This window comes from Adiantum capillus-veneris, chromosome 26, assembly GCF_014529385.1.
Source record: "Adiantum capillus-veneris isolate H3 chromosome 26, ASM1452938v2, whole genome shotgun sequence".
Taxonomy (NCBI): domain Eukaryota; kingdom Viridiplantae; phylum Streptophyta; class Polypodiopsida; order Polypodiales; family Pteridaceae; genus Adiantum; species Adiantum capillus-veneris.
Genome location: NC_140956.1, coordinates 97,979,938 through 97,989,232, shown reverse-complemented (window position 1 = coordinate 97,989,232; position 9,295 = coordinate 97,979,938). Strand labels below are relative to the sequence as shown.

Genomic DNA, 9,295 nt, shown 5'->3' with positions numbered 1-9,295 from the left:
ATGTATCAGATTGCTCCTTTTGATCTGGATGATGAAGATGTTGATCCTTGCATTCCGATTGAAGTGACCCTGGATAAAGTTCCAACCTATGCCTTAGTGGATTCAGGAGCTCATTACAACTACGTCACATACAGTTTCTTTAACCAGCTGACAGGTGTTCAATTAGTGCCAGAATTTTGCTCCTGTGAAGCCTTCAATAATGCAATTATCATAACCAAAGGTTGGGCGGAGATACCCTTGTATATCAATGGCCTGCTATGCACTCATCAATTTCATGTGTGCGATGTTCAAGATGATTATTCCCCCATCATATTTGGTACAACATGGCAAAGGAGATACAACGCTTATTTGCACTGGTCAGGTAAACAAATGTACTTTCAAGTAGAGGGAAAGGTCAGCAAAGTGTTGTTTGCAAGCGAGGAGGAGGTCCCTCATTAGCAACTACGAGAAAACAATCAGAAATTCCTTCCTCCACCACCTGCGCCTGTTTCAGCAACTGTACAACCGTCACAGCCAAAGGAAACTACTGATGTTGCATGTCAGGTCAGCATTGAAGAACCAGTGTCACAACCTGCACTTCCTCACACAAAAAAAAGGCCTCAACATAAATCCGGAATTCCACAGTCACCTCGCCCAACATACAAGCAAGTTTGGCGGCCAAAACAATCAAATCCACAATCTCCACCGCCAAAGCCTAGCCAACAACTTGTCTAGAAAGCGAAGCCACCACTAGTGCCCAACACATCGACAACATCCAACAAATATAGGTGGACTCCAATCAAACCTGCTAATGTCATTACTCCTATACAGAAAACCAAGCAGGTCTGGCGGTCCAAGCAACCCAAGCCAACAGTTGCTCAACCCCCGCTACCAAAAGGCAACCACACGGCAATCACAGCTACTCGACAATCCAAACAGTACACCCGAGCCCACCCACCGCCCAGGCAAATCAAACCCAAAAGTCCTATTCACTACAAACAAGTTTGGGTTCCTAAACAACCCACCAAAACTGCCGTTTCGTATAAATGGCAACCCAAACGAAAGATTCCAAACCCGAAACCGGCTACATCCAGGTTGCAATGGCAACCTAAAAAACATCAACAGGTACTCAACACGTCAACATTGGTCAAACCACCACCAGTTCTGACCATGTCCGAGAAACTTAGTCTCTTGAAAGCATTCTACCACTTGGAAACCTCGCCAGCACATGCCCTTAAGCAGTCTGCTTAAGACCCTCATCTTGCACAGCATTAATTTTTCCATGCACTGACCGAGTATGCATGCATAGGGCTAATTACACGGCCTTGCATAGGCACCAATGTTTTACCCATGCACAACACCACTAGTATGGCACAATGTCGTTCGGGAGGACTCCAGATAGGCGGGAGGGAGGCATTCCAAATGCGGACCCAAAATGATGATAGGGCAGTGTATTCAAATGTTTTCCGACTTATTTTTTGTTTTATTGCGAATCTTCTTGACCAAGTTTGCATTTTCTGCCCTGAATAGTGGTAAAAAAGGGGAAATTGCCACATATATACCCCTAGGTGTGTGTAAATATGTACAAAATTTAGTTTTTAGCTATCTTTAATAAATACGAGATATCGGGACATCCTATGATTTTTTGGATAATTTTTGGAGTGATTTGCTATTTCTTTGCTATTTTTCTCTTTTTATTTTCTAATAAATAGTAATAAGCCGCCAAAAATAAAACAGAGATACAAGAAATGTTTCCTAATATTAGGAAACCCGCAGGAATTTTTAGAATGGATTTCCAATGTCAACAGGTCAGGTTGCGGAAAATGACGAAAATCATATTTTTAATGCGGAAAGGCTCAAAGTGCAAAAGTGATGGAATTTGGCCGTACGGTGTCCAAATTGCAAAATTTTCGATCCGTAGGTCATCTAACATGTGAGTTGGGACTAACCATGGGGGTGGTTGCACTTGCACATCCTATGCTCCAGGTATGTATACCCCAAGCCCTCATTTCTAAGCTCATTTGCTACTTGTCCTTGTGAAAGAGAGCTTGAGAGAGCATATTGCCACCTGCTTCCACATTGCAGTCATGGCCACCATGAGGGGTAAGTACGAATACTTTTCAAGTCATTTAATGCTTGTTTGACTCATTTACAAGCACGTAACAAGCACACACAAGGCTGGGAAGGCACAATCCCGTAGAAAACACAACAGACTCTAGACACCACCAAAGGCTATAGGACTTCACAGAGACCTCAGAGATAGTTCTAATAACAATGCCACATAGGCATATGCTAACCCGGAAGGCCGAGACCAACACAGAGTCTGCAGATGGCTTTGGGAGTCTGGGAAGACACCACACCCAATGTGGATGTCAAAAAAGACAAGTGACCACACCAAAAGGGTGTATAGGGCCTAGCTACAATGTCCCAACACAAAACTCCAATTGCATGTCACTCCTGTGATCCCCCAGACAATAAGCGCTCTTATTGTCTCTAAGAGATTTTTGGCCAATTTCTCAACTTTGAGCACATATGCACCTCAAAATACATCAATATACATGCATTTGACCCACAAAATCACAAAAGCCCCATCCTTAGACCAAAATCCAAGCTCATCAGTTTGCCAACATCAATCCTGGTGAAGAAACCATGATACCCAATTCCAAGTTGAGAGCCAAGCTCCACAATTGCTTCTTAGAGCCTCCATGAGCCATCCATAAAGCTACATTCTCAAAAAGTTCAAAAAATGCTCAAGAGACAGTAAGCGCTCTTACTGTCTCCCATGTCCAGACTACTACCAAAGTTTCCAGATAGCTCCTATACATCACCATGATTACATTGGCTAAGCCTCCTACCAAGTAAAAATGCAAAAAACCATCACTTAGCCATTTCAGTCACCAGCTAACCAACTATGGACCTATTGTTGCGAAGGAGCATCACACTATCAAAGTCATCACATCAAAAATCATCAAATGATGCCTTCCAGCTAACCCTGGCATTACAGATCAAAAAACCAACTCCATATCACTCTGGAGACAGTAAGCGCTCTTACTGTCTCAATGCCCAGAAGTTCACTTGCACCCCATCAAAAGCTGTATCTAGCCTCATTGCACAACGTTTGTGAAACCACAAGCACTATGCATCAAAATTTCACTAAGTTACCTATTTATACAGCTCACCTACCATCTAGGGTTTTCCATATATCATGGTATATTTCTCCATATTACACCAAAATTGGGGAGTACACTCCACATGCATTGTATTACATGCCTATGCACTCATTGTCACCTCAAAGTGCCAAAAACACCTACTAGAGACAGTAAACACGCTCACTGTCTGGTGTTGCTAAATTGTCAGTTTTAGTGTTTTGGGCTTGCAAGCATGCTTTATACATATATTTTGAGTGTTACTTGCATTTGATGATCATCAAAGATTCAGTTGAAGCTCCTATCCAGCACTCTGACTAGACACTGACAACTTTCAAGTTGGTGGTCTGCTTACAGGGAAAATGCAAGAAGAAAAGAAGCCAGGCCACTAGAGACAGAAGGGACTGTACAGCAAGAGATGCCTCCAGAGAAACCAATATCTGCACTTGCTACAGAGCCAGAGCCTACTACAGCTGAAGCAGCAGACAAAGAGCTTACATTGAATGAATTGGCAAAGCTGTAGTTAAGAGAGCGCATGGAGACCCTCCATGAGAGGTATCATTGGAAGAGCCTACGTTGGGAGCAGCATATACTACACTCTGCAAATGTCGCTCACCTGACTCCCCAACAGATAAATGAAGCTTGGTATGTGCGCATGCTTCCCTTTCTACTGATGAAGTTTGAATCTCTTGATTTCAAGCAGAGTATATTAGCTGAGATTAAAAGGACGGCAGAGGAGCAGCAGGTGCCGGAGAAAAGTCTTGAACCTACATGGCGAGAGAGATGGCTTAAGAAGCATCCAGAATTTCTTATCCATCAAGTCCACGCACCTAGATACATTAAAGAAGATCCTACAGTCTGCTCATGTCTGCGAGTATACACATGGCAAGAGTTTGAGCACCTTCAAAAGGAGCATCCCACTTGGATGAACTATCCACTACTGCCAGCTCCTAAGCCAGGTGACTACCTTACAGAAGAATATATGATCACATCATTGACTGAAGCTGAGGAAATGTATAGAGGTCTCCAAGACCTATCTACAGGCATGCTAAGGAAAATATGTCGGATGCTACTAACCTGTATACAAGTATACCACCAGACGGAGTTAACCGACACTCCCAGGTTGGGTTTTTTGGAGGGTACAAGAGTCCTATACTATGATCTATCCGGCCAACCAGATGAAGTCATTTTGCATGGATTTTTTTCTCGTCTAATGTTTTTGCCTAGCTACTACCTCCAAACACTCGAAGAGGCTTTCTACACCGGCTTCTTCTCCTATAATTCAAAGATCTTCAACATCAAAGTCGCAGACCTTAGAGAAAGATATGTAAGTTATACAGCGATCGAGTTGAAGCATGGGATCCAGAATATCCCACTATCAGCCATTGAAAAGAAGAAGAAGGCCCAGTTCAAAGCGGCCCTTAAGCTTATGGCAGGGCGCAGATTAGAAAGATGTCCACTCAATTGGACAGATGAAACGCCAAGCGCTTAACACACTCCACAACAACCCCATGTCGAGGACGACTTGGTTTAGGAGGGGGGGAGTGTTGCAGCTCAGCAACGGTGGATAGCGGCCACCACTACATCAAGTCAAATCCCCGCCTTTTTGTATTATTTTTCTACTCTGAAGCCAAGCTTGTAATATTTTTTCTATTCAAATGTAAAGGGTTTATCTTCAGGGGCCATGAGCTTCCAAGTTGTACTGATTCCCAACTCAAGCACACAATTGATTATTGAGCCATGTATCTATGGGAAACCCTCCTCCCACAAGACCTAAGTATAAAGGTCAAAATGAAGGGTTTTGTAGGATGGATTTTATGAGTTAGAAAAACTCTCTGCGCGGGCAGCTTATCTATTTTTGTGTGTGCATCTTCTTTGATTGCTATCTTGTGCTGCACGAGTCGCATTGCAGAACCGAGACCACAGGCGCGTTCAGCTCATCAAGCTCTTCGATTCAACGCCAACCATTTGCCACGAGACGCTACTTCACAAGCATCGACCTACGGACTTAAAGGTGAGTTTTAGGGAGTTTAGGATAGATTTCAGTGAAACCAACCATAGAGTAGGGTAGCTCTCCCTTAGACGCAGCTGTAGAGACCATCAGGGACCGTTTTCGACAACTTCCATTTTGCTGTCAGATAGTAAGCGTGTTTTCTGCCAGGGTGCAGAATTCAGGTTTGAGGGTCTAGGTAGCTTGGGGACATGTAGGAAATTGCCTACGGTCAGTTTCGTGTCAAACCGAGGTCATTAGCCCAAGGTTTTTAGCTTAGTTTCGTGACGTAGGAGGTTCTTGACAGATTTGGGTATTCCCGCACACACAGGACTTAGAGATCTTAGATGACCATTCCATAGGTATTCAACAAGAGGTTTACACCCTCTTGGCGCACCTCCATGCCCTAATCGGGTCAGTGACGTCCCTAGTTGACATCTTTATGTGTTGAGTAGGTTCTCGCTTGCTACGAGCGACACTCGAAAAATAGTGCCCTTGTTTTTAGCTATTGTAGGTATGACCGTTGTGGTCTCCATGGAGAGAATTGTCGTGGATGATGTGACCGTAATCTCTTTCTTTTTTGCTTGCCATTTTTAGATTTGTTTTGGATGCGTTTGTAGGTTTATGCCTCTTTTTTTATCTTGGTGGCTTTTCTGTTGATCGGCATCCACACAGATTGATTTACTGATGTTGTTTGTCTGGTTGCTGGTTTTTCTTGTACTGAAGGGAGTTCCTGTAGCATCACCTTGGGGATACAAGTGCGTTTCTCATGTAGTTGGCGATTGAGCATGTTCTTTGGTATCCATATCTGTTTGATGACTCTGTTTGGTGTTTGATTAACCTGGTTTTTTGGAGGCTGTCTGCTAGTGCACTATGGTTTGTAGGCTCGTTCACGTAGATCTTTCCGTGCCCATACTTGTTGTTTTCTTATTGCTGACTTTGATCTATTCTTTGTCGCCTGTGGTACCTCATTTTTTGATTGAAGACAATTGGTTGTTTCTTGTGTATCCTTCGTAGGTATCTTGTGCTGATTAAGTGACACCCATCTATTTTTCTCTTGATCAACTGATTGTGGCACCATTATTGGGTTCTTTTGGGTTGTCTGAGCAAAGGCTACCACTTGGTGTTCTTGTGCTTGTTGAATTCTAACTGTACTCGAAGTCCAATCTATCTGCACATTATATTCTTTTTGCCATGGTTGTCCCAATAACATTGGGTGTAGTGTGCACGCATCCTCAACCACATAAAACTTGTGGGGATAAAAAATCTGATGTACTTGTATATGAAATATCGCCCAGCCCAATGTGCTTAATGAATTTGAGGTACTGCTTTCCAGCACTTGTTGAGTAGGATGTAGTTGATCTTCGAGCTGGAGCTGATTATATAATTTGCAAGAAACCAGATTTGCTTGAGCTCCAGAATCAAGCAATGCTGTCGATTCAACTTGATTGCTACCCACTTTGACTACAATTATTGGTTCCACTGTGTCTTCACCAAAATTCGTTAATCGAATAGAATTTATTCGCAACGGTGATCCACTTTGTTGTTGTTGTCGTAGAAGCGTTCTTTTTGCAATGCGTTCATTTGCTTCTGCTTGTGCTTCTTCTCGTACCCTCTGTTTCTCCTTTATCCGTTGTTTTTCTTGATGGATTTTTTGAAGCATATCCTGTGTCAGTGGTAAATGATACTTTTTTAACCGACACCCACTAATCCAATTTGGCATTCCTTCTCTGTTGAGATGTCGAGCTCTACACCTTGAGGTGGCATCCACTACGGGTCTTGGCCGCTTACGGCATTTACTCACTGGCGCGTTAGGTGACCGACACGGAGGATCTCTGCCAGTGATTCTACAGCTGGACTACACTTATAGTGCCAGCCTAGTACGCTTCTAGCGAGTTCACACTTAGTGACCGCATGTACATATGTGCTACTTTTCAGCTTTAGCACTTAGTCATTTTGTACTCTCTTTTCTGAGAAGAAGAAGAAGAAGCTTTCCATCTCTGTGTGCTTTGTGCTTGTCTTGTGTAGCTCTCTTGCATCCTCATTCTTTACATGGTATCAGAGCCTGGTGCAGGCAAGAGAGGCTAAGAGAGCAAGAGCATCACAATCCCTTCGTTCGCAATCCACGAGTTTCTGAACAGGTCTCCAAAGTGCAGTATACAGAGATTTACTGTACAAGTACAGTGGTTGTGAAACGCTTGATTGTGGACACTCGTTGACTGTAGAAAGCGTTACAGGAACCACGATAGCAGGTTCAACAGATTTGCAGGTTTTTGCAGATTGCAGCTATTTTGTCTTAGTGCTTCAAGATGTCTGACGGTTTCAGTCATATTGTTACTGAGAAGCTTGAGAAAAATAACTACCCTGCATGGAAGTTCAGAATAACAAATTTCCTAAAAGGAAAAGGTTATTGGGACTATGTAGAAGGAGACAATGAAAAGGAACCAGAGATTCCCGAGGCAAATGCTACAGCAGAACAAAGGAAAGCTTTGAGGGACTGGCAACAAGGCCAGAGCAAAGTGATGTATTGGCTTTCTATGAGCATCACAGATGGCATGATGGGCTATCTACAGGATGCTGAAACCCCCGCCATTGCATGGAAAAACTTAGGCAGAGTGTTCGAGGTGAACACCAAGGCCAGGAAGCTTCAACTAAAGTTGGAGCTAAATCAGGTTAAGAGGAACAACCTCTCCATCAATGATTATGCTTTGAAGATCAAGAGTATCATTGAGGCTCTTGGATCTATTAAAGTCTCAGTGGAAGACGATGACATTGTCCGTGCATGCTTGGATGGTCTAGGAGATGAGTATGTACATTTTAGGTCTTCCATGAATACAAGAGACGACATCCCCGTGTTCCAAGATTTGATTTCTATGCTTATTCTTGAGGAGAAGAACCTTGAATCATCTTCTTCTCATGGTAGAAATAATTCTGAACAGGCCTTCTATTCTAACTCCAACAGAGGTAGAGGTAGAGGTCGTGGTCGAGGCCCAAGGGGTTGCAGGGGCCAATTTCTGGAAGGTCAATCAAATCAAAACAATACAAGTGGCAGGGGAAACCAGTCTCAAGGCAGGGGGAGTCAAAGAGGTCGTGGTGCAGGATCAAGCAGGCAGCAACATACTCCAGATAGTAGAGAATGTTGGACTTGTGGTGAAAGAGGTCACATGTCACGTGACTGTCCAAAGGGAAAAGCAAGTAGAAAGAGAGAACAGGGCAACTATGCATCTACTAGCAGAGATGCAGATGACAGCACAAACGAGCGCATGTTTGTTATGCAACATGTAATGAATACAATGACTGCAGAGAATTCCACCCAAGATGATGTTTGGTATGTGGATTCAGGTGCCTCTAATCACATGACGTCTCGTGGAGAGTGGTTTAGAGATATGCGCAAACCAGATGTGTCAGGCTATGTGCAGACAGGAGATGACACAGCTCACCCCATTGCTCATGTAGGGGACATACCTCTAAATACGAAGAGTGGGAAATCAAAGTACTTAGCAGATGTACTTCATGTCCCAAACATTACAAAGAATCTTGTTTCTGTTGGACAAATGGTTGAGCAGGGTTTGCAGGTTCGCTTCAATCCAAATGGCTGTTACGTAGAAGATTTCCAGAATGGCTGTAAGCTGATCACAGAGGGCAAATGTGTGGGCAGAATGTTTACGCTCAATGTAGACATGCCTGAGGTAAAAGCTGCATTATTTTCACAGGGCACAGGTGTTGTGGCTGATGTTGACATTTGGCACAAACGCATTGGCCATGTCAATGAGCAGAGATTGCGCAGCATGCAATCAAAACAGATTGTAAAAGGTTTGCCCAAATTCAAGGTGGATGGTATGCATAGAGTGTGTGCAGCATGCCAGTTTGGAAAACAGTCAAAGGGCTCATTTCCACATGAGCGCAATGTATGTAAAAAGCCACTTGAGGTGGTGCACACAGATGTTTGGGGTCCAACCGATACTGCAAGTATACATGGTTGCAGGTATTATGTCTCTTTCATTGATGACCATACAAGGAAATTATGGGTCTACTTCATGCGTAACAAAAGTGAAGTGTTTGGTCACTTTCAAGACTTCAAAGTCATGATTGAGAAGGAGACAGATATGCAAATCAAGACATTGAGGTCAGATGGAGGGGGAGAGTACTTCTCCAATGATTTTTCATATTTTCTGCGAAT

The 9,295-nt window shown here is 43.4% G+C and overlaps 1 pseudogene; it reads left to right on the top strand.

The window, feature by feature from the left end:
• Positions 1-733, top strand: LOC147423872 (uncharacterized; annotated as a pseudogene).
• Positions 734-9,295: the final 8,562 nt, after the last annotated feature.